At 42.2% G+C, this 14,840-nt stretch overlaps 1 protein-coding gene across 1 annotated transcript in view; it reads right to left on the reverse strand.

Moving 5' to 3' along the window:
• Positions 1 to 14,840, reverse strand: part of ADRA1D (adrenoceptor alpha 1D) — a 123,280-nt gene that overhangs the window by 78,614 nt on the left and 29,826 nt on the right. The gene's annotated exons all lie outside the window — the stretch shown is intronic.

The raw sequence follows: 14,840 nt of genomic DNA on the forward strand, positions 1-14,840 counted from the left end.
TGCCTTTATTATTAATAGGCAACATTAATTCAATATTTTTTTATTTTTATTTTCCTGTGCGTTCTTTTACGAATTTATAAGCCACATAGGGATTGGACGTATTATGCAGCATCTTCTGTAGTAGAACAGAGCAGACGACACCCGCATTCATCAGTGCACGGATCTACAGATTCGTTCCTTGATGAATTCGGGAGTACGCAAAGACTAAATATGTACATATAATACTGAACGCGGCATGCGCTCAGAATATGGGCCCCTGTACTCTATGTTTGATATCCAATGCCAGTGCATAGGATTCTAGAAAAGCAAATAGTTTATTTAAATGTGTACACATTAGCTTTGATGGACACCTACGTTTGGACAATATGGGAATTTATTATTATTATTATTATTACCATTTATTTATATATCGCCACTAATTCCGCAGCGCTGTACAAAGAACTCACTCACATCAGTCCCTGCCCCATTGGGGCTTACAGTCTAAATTCCCCAACATACACACACACAGACAGAGACAGACAGACAGACACACAGACTAAGGTCAATTTGTTAGTAGCCAATTAATCTACTAGTATGTTTTTGGAGTGTGGGAGGAACCCAGAGCACCCGGAGGAAACCCACGCACACACAGGGAGAACATAAAAACTCCTCACAGATAAGGCCATGGTCGGGAATTTAATTTATGACCCCAGTGCTGTAAGGCAGAAGTGCTAACCACTGAGCCATCGTGCTGCCCATAATTTATAAAATATACAAGATTCTGTAGATAAGCATACAACCCTCCCAAGTAGTTAATCATTCTATCCATCAGTCTGGCATAATTTCACAACCAATATTTGAGTGTGAAATTCTACCCACAGTGTGACTTACCCTCTGCAGTCTAACTCTACTGGAAGAATGCAGCGACAAGAGGAAACAATGCGGATCATGCACCAATGAAGGACTGAAAGAGTTACGGTCAGTGAACAGTAATCTCTGAGATCTGTGAAGTACAACTGGAAATTGTGGCGGCTCCACGTAACGGGGCTGATACAGAATTGGGCGCAAAATGGGAGTAAATTACCCTTAAAAAAAGAGCACATATAAACAGCATATTTCCGCCCACAAGCAGCATATAAGATATGTGCCTGGTTTTATGACAAGTCATCACCATCAGCTCGTAATTTGGACCTATCCTACAGCAGTTGCAAAAGATACGCCTGCTAAGAGGAGTATATGCGTGATTCTGCATCAGCCGAAGTAAACGCGCCTTTTCTGTTCTCAGACAACGTTGAACAGAGTTGCTTCTTTTTTGATCCGGCATAATCCAATGGGCTAAATAAATAATCGTTTATCTTTTTTACATGGACGTCCGACTTCAGCACCTGGACAGCGTCTACACACTGCAGGTGAGAGGCTGGTCTTTTCCATAGTAGATTCTCGCCATTCATTGCTGCTTGTTACTGAATGCTGCTAAAGCTCCCAGCTCTTCCCCACTTACTGCTCGGATGTTGTCTATTAAGTTACTCCTGAGATAAGTGTCACAGAGCATCTAGCAGAGGGGACATGAGCCAGCAGGTCAGATCTACTGCTTAGTAAGTCGACAGGCCGAAGTCTAATGTTTCTTTCTGAGTCCGTACAGAAGAACATTTCAGATTTGTTATAGAAAATGCAGTTGTCTTGGATTCAGTTTTATTGCATTCTATGTATACTGTTGTCATTGCTACAAGGTACAAACAGAGACCATACGAGCACAGATCATTTCAGAAAGTTTGTCTAATTTTTACCAAATTAGGCCAAGATCGTAATGTGTATGAATATCCAATCCACAGATCAAACAGATTGGAATCTAATTAACAGCATGGAAAATAAATGAACAATGAGACACACTGGTTAGGAGTGAATTTCGATATCAAATAGAACTGTGTCTTTATCTTAAAATTTCACTGATAAAACCAGATTTTCAATCTTTGTTGGAGTTTTTCTTTTGTAAACTCGTACTGGGTTGTCAATCCTGGATGTCAGCCTGTAAATCACCCATAACCATAGTTGCCTACTCTTCCGGAATGTCTGGGAGACTCCAAAATTTCTGTGAGTCCTCCCGAACTCCCGGGAGAGCAGGACTAGCTCCCGGGTCCTGGAAACACTTACCATATTTCCCCATGTAGAAGGTGCTCCCATGTATAAGATGCACCTTAATTTTGGCCCCAAAATGTAAAAAAAAATATATTACGGTAGCTGTCACTCTCCCTGCCTGTCTCTGCCGAACGGACCTGCACATAGAGTGCAGCCGTCGGCAGTAAGCCCCTGCAATTTCCCCCCCGCTGCCACTGTATCGCTGCCCCCCTCCCCCTGGATCCCCCTGCTGCGACTGTAACGCTGCCCCCCCCCCTGGATCCCCGCTACCAATGTATAAGACACACTCAGTTTTTAGACAAGTTTTTGGGAAAACGGTGTGTCTTATACATGGGGAACTATGGTAATTAATTAAATTGCAGAGGCGGGGCTTATTATGCAAATCAAGCATCATCATGACCACGCCCCCTACCATAATAGACTAGAACTGTTGATGTGTGTTTAGGGGGCGGGGCCAAACAGCGCGATTTACCGAGCCCCACCCCCACACGCCCACCTGCCCCCGCATCTCCTGGAGGCAAACTTGCCAAAGTTGGCAAGTATGCAATAACATGGGCACATGTATGGTATTCACTGGGAGAAACTTCATAGAGTTATTCACACTCAAGAAACTAATTTCACGTTACTTATGCAGTCAGGGCAAAGGCTACCTCCTCACTGTCCTGATTTAATACTTTGGGGTCTATTTATCAATGATCGCAATTTTGCCCCATGCCCGGACAACACAACCGATAAAACGTTGTCCCGACTGTACGGTATTCACTGCTAGCTTATCGCAGTTACTCAAGAAGGAATTTCCGGGTTCTGACCCGGAGTGATTGCCATAGGTTAGCCCAGATGATCCCTCAGTGGTGGTGCAGCCATAGACTAGAAGTATCGCCATCCACAGATAGCGAGAGGTATCGGGGACAAGCTCCGAAAAGATAAAACTTTTCATAGCTCGGTAAATCACTCCAGATCACTGTCCCCATTGACAACAATGGGGACAGCTGTAGTCTGCGGTAATTTGCCTAACGTGGGATAATCTTCGCGTTAGGCTGATGTTAAATAGCCCCGGTTATTTTATTTACCTATATCATGTGTAAGCAGCTGTTTCCACATGATTTTAGGCTTGATGTACAGGCCCCTTTGTGCCCTTTATGTCAGTGTGCAACCAATTTTTAAGACTGAATGCAATAGGGGCTCTAACCCCTGTCGATCTCATCTTAAAAACAAAACAAAAGGCTTGGTGGGTAATACACCTCTGTGGATTGGCTGGTTGCATCACTAAACTTGATTTACAACGTTCTGGTGTCTGCACACCCAGAATACACATTGCTCGGCAGGATATAGTAATGGACATATCTCTATGCTCTCGTATCGCCTGTCTCTACCGTGCATTGACAAAGACATCCATTTTTCCTACAGTGTAGCGCCTGTCACCAGATAATCCGGTTGCATGATAGATTTTACTCATAAGGAAACTTTGAAGAGAAGCAATTTTTCTTTTCTGGAACGACTGTCAAATTTTACTCTGATAAAAATGCTTAAAATTCATGGTATGGATCCATTGGCAGCAAAACGAGGGAGCAAATTCTTAGCTGGAAAACACATCACCTCTCTAGAAAGCTTTGGTAACCCTATCACTGTCATGGCGATATTACAGCACTAATTTCAGAGAGTCTTCATAAACATCCTATTAATTCATGCTCTCTTGCAGTAACCGGTTATTATGAAGCACAGACAGATTGCAGGGTCAGAATTACAGGAACGCATACTTGCCAACTTTTTAAATCTGTATTCCGAGAGATCGGAGAACTGATCATGTGACAGAGGGTAGGAGGGTGCGTTACGCCCCCCCGCTATTCAATGCCATTAATTTCAGCATTTTAAAGGGTCCGAGAGGTTTGCCTATTCTTTCGCGAGTCCGGGAGGACTCCCCAAAATTCGGGAGCCTCCCTGAAATTCAGGGAGAGTAGGCAAGTATGCAGGTACACCAAGTCTGGTGATTTAATGGCTGTCACTGCTTGGTTCTTGGGTGTTAGTTGTGCAGATAGAAGTGAGAAGACAACAGTAGCTGAGAAACGAAGAAATATATCTTCCACAAGGTATCATTCACTTGGATAAAACTGCAGTATTAAATTGCAGGTTGTAAAATGAAAACAATAGCAGTTAAAAAAAAAAGTAGGTTTTGGAAATAATGAAATAACAATGACAGTGCATGGTTTAAAAATAGAGTTAAACCGATAAAGAAAAAAACATACTGATCGTTTCTTATCATTAAAAGTCATCAGGACAGTCTATGACTTACATAGCAAAGTTTTTCTCACCAGTTTGACTAACCCATACCTACCTACTCTCCCGGAGTTTTCAGGACTTCCAGGCAGACCTCCCGGATCCTAAAAAATGCCGAAAATTCACGGCATTGAATTTTGGAGGCTGTCACATGACCTGTCCTCCCGGAGGACAGAGTCAAAAAGTTGGCAAGTATGGACTAACCAGCCCTATCGTATAGATCAGGCCCAGGAAACCTGTGGCTCTCCATGTGTTGTGAAACTACAAGCCCCAGCATGCTTTGCCGCTAGTTAGGCAGGCAATAGCTGACAGGGCATGCTGGGACTTGTAGTTTCACAACACTTGGGGAGCCACAGGTTGGCCTGTTGTAGATTACCCTACTGCTTGGGCCGTGCAGAACATTTCATCCAGGTGATCTGGTGGTAGTGTGTGATTTTGATGTGCCTCAATAATTGCTATGTGCAGCCCCTCGGAGGCCACTTGAAGAATGTTGTGTTACTCACTACTGCACTAGATCAGCAATCGCACCCAAATTATAAGATCTCCAATACAGGCATATTACAAAAGCTGAGAACTAGTTGCCATACTGTCTAGTAAAAAAAAGCTTTATGCATTAATAAACATCTCTGGACACCTCCTATATGTTTTTTTAATGCAGAGAACACACCGAAACCTGCAAGATATTTCTGACCAAGCCTCTCCTGCTCTCCAATCTGTCCCTCTTTGGGGTCTGATGTATCATCTCCCCCATTTAGTCTCCAAGGTAGTTGTCCCTACGTTGTTAACATCTTACTCTCTGTTTATTGTTGAGCTTTGGTTTGGTTTTTCAGATGTAAATTCTAACTTGTGATTTACGTAACTTTGTGTCACCGAGACTACTGAGGTGTCGATGAATTAAAGCCGAATTCTAAGGGGCACAATTAGTACACTTAGCCGATGACCACAAACACACTGGTCGGCCGGTTAGCACCAGTGTCCAATAAGGTTTAAAATAACCTATTTGAATTTTGGAATCATGTATTGGCCGCTTTAAATGGGAAACAAAGGACAAACAAAAAAAATGTTGCTTTGTCGGTGTAACAAAGGTGAAAAGCAAAATGCACCTTTTCATACCTTGCGCCAAATGGGGTATGGCGGTAAAAAACTGGGTGAGATTCTGCGTATTGTTGCAATCCATTTTTAAAAAAATATTGCATGATTGTGACCAGTACAGAAAGGTCGCTTCAGATGCCAGTGTATAAAAGTGAATACCGGTTGATGTTTCCGTAGAGTTCTATTGCTTTGCAGAAGCAACAGTAAATCCTGGTCAGCCAAGAGGATCCACCCAGTGTATTTCATTATCCTCTGGAGTGACTACCAATTGTGTAATGTAATTATTTCAACCGAGGTATCCACAGAGCGTCTCAAACGTAGATCACGGCGGCTACCTTGTGTCAGATTGATCTCCATGTGTAGCGAATAAATAATAAATTGAGATCTGGATGGACGCTCCCTGCTCTCATTAATCGTCTCACGGCCTGTGTCATCTCTCTCTGTTACATTGATCCAGCTGTCTCGGGCTGTCTACTGCTCGTGCTGCGCGGTCCGAGATTTGTCATTACACACAAATCTTATTCATAACATTTCTATCAGCGCCCTGCGTGGAAGCGAAACTATTATTATATATTGTATGAAATATGAAAATGAACTGCTTAAAGCTAAAAATACCAAAACAGCACAATATGCCATATTAATGAGAAGGGATTAGATTAACTATTTATGAAGAAATGTATAAATACATTGTTTCCACCTGCCAGAATGATGGAATAATGAGTTGGATGCTCAATGCAATCACATTTGAAAAATGCACCATAGACATTAAAAATACAATGCTCCAGTCCCTATAAAAGTGAAAGATGCTTGTGATAGAGATGTTCACTGACAACGTGTTTTGGTTTTCGCTTTGGATCCCTATTTTGTTTCTAAAATCCCAATTGTTTCGCTAAAATCACATAATTTAGTTTGTTTTTTGTTCCTACATTATTATTATTAACCTCAATAACATTAATTTCCAGTAATTTCCAGTCAATTTTTGTCAAGTGACAAGAACACTGCTACCCGTTTCTGTGTGAGCAATGGCACTGAGCAATGTCACTGGAGACTGGAAAGTGACAAGAACACTGCTACCCCTGTTTCTGTGTGAGCAATGGCACTGAGCAATGTCACTGGAGACTGTAGAGTGACAAGAACACTGCTATCCCTGTTTCTGTGTGAGCAATGGCACTGAGCAATGTCACTGGAGACTGGAGAGTGACAAGAACACTGCTATCCCTGTTTCTCTGTGAGCAATGGCACTGAGCAATGTCACTGGAGACTGGAGAGTGACAAGAACACTGCTACCCCTGTCTCTGTGTGAGCAATGTCACTGAGCAATGTCACTGGAGACTGTAGAGTGACAAGAACATTGCTACATCTCCTGTTTCTGTGTGAGCAATGGCACTGAGTAATGTCACTGGAGACTGGAGAATGACAAGGACACTGCTACCCCTGTTTCTGTGTGAGCAATGGCACTGAGCAATGTCACTGGAGACTGGAGAAAGACAAGGACACTGCTACCCCTGTTTCTGTGTGAGCAATGGCACTGAGCAATGTCACTGGAGACTGGAGAGTGACAAGAACACTGCTACCCCTGTTTCTGTGTAAGCTATGTTGCTGGATCTCCGAAACCCACGAGATCCGACAAGGCAACAATGATGTTTTGCCTCGATTCAGATCCGAGGACGCACCAAACCAGCTCGTGAGCCTACTTGGCTCCCCTAAGTTTGGGTGGTCTCGGTTTTCCTAAAACTGAGCCTGAGCATCTCTAGTTTTTACTGGCATGGATCGCGTTTAAATAGTTGCCTATTCTACTGGAATGTCCGAGAGACTCACGAATTTCTGGGAGTCCTTCCGGACTCCCGGGAAAGCAGGGCAACCTCCCGGTTCCTAACCACCTCAATAATACAGTGGCAGAGGGCGGGATTTAGGACGCAAATCAAGCATCATCATGGCCTCGCATTCCTTCTGTTATAGGTCAGAAAATGTAGTAGACATTTAGGGGCGGTCCAAATGATGCGATCTGCATGGCCCGCCCCAACACGCCCTCCTCCCCCCAATCTCCTGGAGCACTCCTTGCCAAAGTTGGCAAGTATGGTTTGGCATGCGGTCTGAAACCAGCGCTGGTGTTCGCGGGTTATAGAAGACTCTCCAGTGACCCCCATGTGTTCACTTGCAGTATACATGAGTAAACAGACCACACAACAATGGGCACCCATTTACAATGCCTTCTGACATGTTATTACAGATAAGTGTCTCTTTCTTTGATTAAATAATTTGTTTTATCTTATTACTGAGATTAAGGGTGATGTGCGGCCCGCTTGAGGGTTAGAGGGCCGCACTATACTGGCCCTGGATATATATCAGGTTGCCTATCACTGGATTATATTGTGTGGAGGTGGAGGAATGTAAAACAACATTCATGAAAATGTCTTTGGTGGAAAAACTATACATTTCAACAGCATTATTCTATTCAAAAGTCTTTACTTAGGATTTAAAAACGTATATATCCGATTGTAAAGCACTACGAAATATGCTGGCGCTATTTATATATGATGATGATGATATCTTTTCCTTTTGATATTATCTTAAAAAATATCTTTTCTTCTGTGCTTTCTTAATTACGGAGCGCTGACTCCGACTGCCGTTTAATTGTGGCATTAACAGAACCATGCCTACTTGTTACTCGTTAACAGAGGAAGAGGCAGAAGTGGCAACAAAGGGCGTTATAACACTATAGAATATGGAACATAAAGAATGACGATCCTAGAGACAAGTTAAGATAACATTTATATTCCTCCGACATTTATATCCCCCGATTTGTCTGACATCACGGAACTGGATCAGGGGTCAGGTGCATTATGCAGAACAAGGTTAAAGCAATTTATGAGATGACGCTGGAAAGTGTTTTGTCTCCTACTATCCTGTCACTTTGTGCTTCTCTTCTTCTCTTTATTGTAGCTATTTGTTCTCTTCTCGTCTACCAGATGTATAAACATGTTTTCAGTTCACATAAAGCCAGATTGATATTTATGAGTTTTTATAAAGACAGGTTTTAACCACCAAATGACTTCAGTCCAGGGATTCTTTACATTTTGTGACTATATTTATATTCTTATGCAATATGTTCAACACAGTTTTCTTACACCAACATTAGAGCGTATTTAGCGTACTTTTACAATTTGCGCTGAGATTGTCATAAAGACTTAGGGCTAGATTTACTAAACTGCGGGTTTGAAAAAGTGGAGATGTTGCCTATAGCAACCAATCAGATTCTAGCTGTCATTTTGTAGAAAGTACTAAATAAATGATAACTAGAATCTGATTGGTTGCTATAGGCAACATCTCCACTTTTTCAAACCCGCAGTTTAGTAAATATACCCCTTAAGCTTGGTTTAGGACTTTGGATAATGTTAGGGTCAGAGGTGGAACTAGTGAGCTATGGGCCCTGGTGCAGGGAGGTGGGGGGGAGGTAACCTGGGCCCCCAACCCTCTGCATGTGCTATGCAGTGGGCCCCATTATCTCCATGGGCACAGATGCACTGCACCTTCCTCAACAATGGTAGTTCCGCCACTGGTTAGGGTCAAGGGTAAGGCTTAAAATAAGTTTGGCTTAAGGTAAGTTCAGATTTGGGACATGGGCGAATGTTGGGGTCATGTAAGGAATAGTATGATTTAGTGATGCACATAAATCCATCTGAGTGACATAAAGACGTATATTGGTGTAAAGATGAAGCACTGAGCACGCACAAGTACTTACAGCTGCACGTATCTGACACTTATAGCCCTTAGCGCGTGGGGAGGTGGATCAGAGACATTCATGTGCAAGTGCAGTACCTTCAGTCAGTCAGTCAGTGTCAATTTTGCACCTACATAAACCAGTTGAAAGTTTATAGATGACGATGATAACTGTTGCATCTTTGCTTCAGGAGATCCAGGAGGGGATGTGAAATGTGAGGATAGAAGGGGTTGGGGCACGGCGAATCGCGTCATTTTAACAGATGACATAATGCGTCAGTTTGCAGCCGGGACGGGGCCAAGATGATGCCATTCACCACGAACCGCGTCATGGAGGTTCCCATCCTACCCTCTTCATTAGGAAATTGGCAGGATGCGGGAGAATCCAACTCTCCCGGACATTCCGGGAGAGTTGGCGAGTATGAATTAACATGAAATGTAATGGTGGCCCCCCTTTTGTCCTTTTGGGCTCAGGCTAAATAACTTTATTAAAAATTAACCTGATTAGGTGTCCCTGAGTCTTGTGAAATATCAGAACATACAAGAAGAGGCCGGTGCTTACTTATATGCATCGCACTAAAGAGAACATGATTTTATAGTACTTCCGGAGATATAACAGAAGCTTATAAATAAATGTTAATACATAAATAAAACCTATAAGCCCCTTTTATGGAGCGGACTGGCTGTGCCTCGATAGCTGTAGCACACATACGGCTGCTGAAGCATACACGGGTTAGAAGTAGAGATGCTCGGGCTCGGCTTTCTGAAAACCGAGCTCACCCGACCTTAAGGGATCCGAGTAGGCTGACGAGCCGGCTCGTTACTTCCGCGCGTCCTTGGATCTAAATCGAGGCAAAACGTCATTGATGCGTTGCCGGATCTCAGGGTTATAGATTCCATAAGTACCTCCCTCCCCAGGAAAATCAGCGCCATTGCTCACACAGAAACAGGGGTAGCAGTGTTCTTGTCACTCTCCAGTCTCCAGTGACATTGCTCAGTGCCATTGCTCACACAGAAACAGGGGTAGCAGTGTTCTTGTCACTCTCCAGTCTCCAGTGACATTGCTCAGTGCCATTGCTCACACAGAAACAGGAGGGGTAGCAGTGTTCTTGTCACACTCCAGCCTCCAGTGACATTGTTCAGTGCCATTGCTCACACAGAAACAGGGGTAGCAGTGTTCTTGTCACTCTCCAGTCTCCAGTGACATTGCTCAGTGCCATTGCTCACACAGAAACAGGAGGGGTAGCAGTGTTCGTGTCACTCTCCAGTCTCCAGTGACATTGCTCAGTGCCATTGCTCATACAGAAACAGGAGGGGTAGCAGTGTTCGTGTCACTCTCCAGTCTCCAGTGACATTGCTCAGTGCCATTGCTCATACAGAAACAGGAGGGGTAACAGTGTTCTTGTCACTCTCCAGTCTCCAGTGACATTGCTCAGTGCCATTGCTCACACAGAAACAGGGGTAGCAGTGTTCTTGTCACTCTCCAGTCTCCAGTGACATTGCTCAGTGACATTGCTCACACAGAAACAGGAGGGGTAGCAGTGTTCTTGTCACTCTCCAGTCTCCAGTGACATTGCTCAGTGCCATTGCTCATACAGAAACAGGAGGGGTAGCAGTGTTCGTGTCACTCTCCAGTCTCCAGTGACATTGCTCAGTGCCATTACTCATATAGAAACAGGAGGGGTAACAGTGTTCTTGTCACTTGACAAAAATTGACTGGAAATTATTGGAAATTAATTTTATTGAGTTTAATAATAATGTAGGGGAAAAAAACGAGCCAAATTATGTGATTTTAGCAAAAAAATAGGGATTTTAGGAAAAAATCAGGATCCAAAACCAAAACACGCGAGGGCGGTTTTACCAAAACCAAAACCGAAACACAAAGTTAATCCAGATCCAAAACTAAAACCAAAACACGGGGGTCAGTGAACATCTCTAGTTAGAAGAAGACAGAATGTAACAAAAATAAAACTTTAACTCTTAAAGTTAAAATAACAATTGCAAATGCTATGTCAGGACTTATTACAGAAGTTTGTATAGATTTATCGACGATGATTGTTATTTCGCATGTACAACAAACTTGTGTTTAAAGTAAGGCAAAAATATTCTCAATCATTACCAACAAAACCACTTGGAATCAGGTTACAACGTGCACACAAATAAAATAATCTAAATCTTTTTGTTCCCCTTAATCCCCCCTTTAAGAGCCCCAAATTGAATGCCGTCTGGGATTTAGCCAGGAAGCTGCAGTAAAACAATTTATTGTCACACAAAGCTGCTGCGACCTACCAATAAGCCTCTCTCAGTACTCCCTATCCTGTGTACAGTATTTGTATTCATAGACCGTCTCAGTCCTATGTGGGTCAGTCACTAATTACAGTGTTTGAGGATTCTAAGAGTACGTAATACGTTATACCGGGGAGCGATTTACCGCGTATCATATAAACTGTTATTTTGTACTTAAAGGAAGCTGTAAACTTCCATTCAATTATTACTGGTAACTGTCTAATTAACAAAGAATAAAACATATTTTAAAGCAATTATAAAAAAAATCCTTAGTGACTCTATATCATGCGCAATAAAATCCAAATTGCATTTGAAATTAAATCATTTGCTATGCAACCTTTGGCTGTCAGCAAGTGGACTGAAGAACAGGGAGGGGGCAGTATTTTGGCTATTTTGGCAGACATGGCTTATCAAATTATTGTTCCTACATTACTGTGAGATCAATCATTCTGTTCACTAAACATGGGCATAATATTCCTATAATGATGTATCAGCTTTCTCGATACAATTCACCGCTTGCTGTATCCATTTAAAACTCTCTCCAGGGTGACGATCCCTGGGGAACTGACGTTATCCAACTGAGGCAGTGGATAATACAGCAGACACGGCTTGGTCTTGGATATAAGGAACAGCGCGGTTTTGGTATTCAGGGAGAGAAGATTGTTATATTAAAAAAAAACACCATTTATGCAAAGTTCTATAAAGAGGAGAACATAAAAGCTAATTAAAACCTCTACAAGCCGAGGGGTAATTCTGGATAAACAAAAATCGTAATAGTGCTACAATCGGAACAATGCAACAATCGGAATAGTGATATAGTTACATTGGAAAAATTCCCTCCTGACTTAGAAAATTGCAATCGTATAAATTCCCTGGATCGAACATCCCTATAATATTCTCTACTGATTATATTTGCAGATATCATTTCTTAAAAGAAAGACATTAAAATCATTTTTAAATACTGTTAGTGAATTAGCCACCACCGCCTCATGTGGTACGGAATTCCACCGCTTAACCGCCTTTACAGTAGAGAACCCTTCCTATGCTGAAGGCTATTGCTGTATACCCTGTTTCCTGGTGTTTTCTTCTCCTTTGGGAATACAGATAAAAACAAATATTTAAAATATCACTTTTTTTCTTTATATTGTGCATAAATGTTGGAGACCTCCCACATTCAGACATGAACAAGTTTGGCAGCCTGCATGCCACCAGGCCAGGGATTGCATAACTTGTACGGTAAAAACTAGGACAATTATTTGATTTTTGTTATAAAGATATAAAATCCACTCCTTTAACTTCCAAATAAGCTAAATGGTTCTATTAGCCTATTCTCCTTTGTTCTGTTAATTCTGGTTCATCCGAACTTAAAATTATGGGGAAAAAACTATTGCAAGATAAATATTTTCGGTGAAAAAAGGAGATTGCTTGGAAAAATGGGATCCTTATGTCAGACAGATGGACCAAATCTATCTGTAATGTCAATAAGAAATCAATGTACTCCAGGTAAACTCTGACATATGATATTATATATTTACAAATGTGTGCAACTAAAACTCTGTTTTGCTGGACCTACAAATCTGTGGCAATTTTAATGAGCATTTTGTACTGTCTGACAGCAGTGTGCTCTTGTTCTTCTCTAGATAATATTGGCCTTCCAGGTACCTGTTGGTGCTCAGAAATTGGTTAAGCAACTTTTCAATATCATTGTAAGCTCTGACACATGTATGCACCGCTGAGCAAGGCTTCAGGTGCCTATACATTGGCAGATATGGCTGCTCAACCCAAGCACATGTCCACGTGAGGGTCTAGGACGCCATGAGGCAGGACGTGGAGGACGATGACCACATACGGTCATCACCATTTATTTTTATAGCACCACTAATTCCGCAGCGCTGTACAGAGAACTCACTCACATCGGTCCCTGCCCCATTGGAGCTTACAGTCTAAATTCTCTAACACACAGACAGACAGAGAGAGAGAGAGACTAGGGTCAATTTGATAGCAGCCAATTAACCTTCCAGTATGTTTTTGGAGTGTGGAAGGAAACCGGAGCACCCGGAGGAAACCCACGCAAACACGGGGAGAACATACATACTCCACACAGATAAGGCCATGGTCGGGAACTGAACTCATGACCCCAGCGCTGTAAGGCAGAAGTGCTAACCACTGAGCCACCGTGCTGTCCTTTCTTTCAGTCCCAATCAGTACATGATTGTTTCCATAGGTTACTGATGAAGATCAGTAGTCGTGTTGTGCCCGTCGTGTTGCTGCATTTTGGGGCCAGTTGGGTTTACAATGGCTTCAGCGAACATCAATCTCACAGACTGTACGGGCATCGTTAAGGCTTGTCGTCACAAGCTGTTTTTGTTTTCCAAATTGAAGACAACTGTAGGAAATCACTAGAGAAATAATGTAACCTAGAGATCTCTTGACCTCTATGTCACACTGGCTAAGCCATCCACACAGACCACAGTAATATACTAAGTCACTGTGGCTCAGAAGAAAATGATGCTGAGAAGATTTACTTGCAGTCATCTCAGAGCAAGTATATGTTGCTGTTGACTGATGGATCCCTATGTTGACTAAAAAATCTCTATGCCCTGCAACTTGTGCATCAGTTTGGGAAACCACTTACCTAGATGAGCCTACGGTTTTAATGTAAGATTATTCAATTCCATTGGGAGACATAACTAGCTAGTATTCAGTTTAGTGGCATCAGGTTGTCTTTCTAGAGAAGAACGATAGACAACAAACAAACAGTGTTTGAGAAAGTTAGAAAACCGACAATTACAGTGTTTGTAATCTTACAAAACAAGATAACTGGCAGCACGGTGGCTCAGTGGTTAGCACTTCTGCATTCTGAGTTCAATTCCCGACCAGGGCTTTATCTGTGTGGAGTTTGTATGTTCTCTCCCTGTTTGTGCGGGTTAATTGGCAGCTTACATGATGAAGCTAGTAGATGAATAGACAGCTCATGTAGATCATGTATCTATTTTTCAGAGATTGTAGTTTCTTTTCATTGACAAAAACCATTAGCATTATAACCCTAAATCTTCACTAAATCTAGTCACCAGACAGACAAAAAGAAAGTCAGTAAGTAGACAGTTCATTTGTGAATTACTTTCATTAAAGGGACAGTATTCTTTACCCAAATATGTTTAAACAACAAGATAAATTGCTTTCTGATAAAATGTACAATGTACAGTATTATTACATCTGCATATAGAATTATCTCATACTTGACAACTGTTCTATTTAAGTGGGAAGAGTGGGGGAGGGGCGTGACGCACCATGTGACATAATTTTGGTCCCACCCTCCGCGATGACGCAATCATGGCATTCCACCCTGGGGC

This window comes from Mixophyes fleayi, chromosome 1 (genome assembly GCF_038048845.1).
Source record: "Mixophyes fleayi isolate aMixFle1 chromosome 1, aMixFle1.hap1, whole genome shotgun sequence".
NCBI lineage: Eukaryota > Metazoa > Chordata > Amphibia > Anura > Limnodynastidae > Mixophyes > Mixophyes fleayi.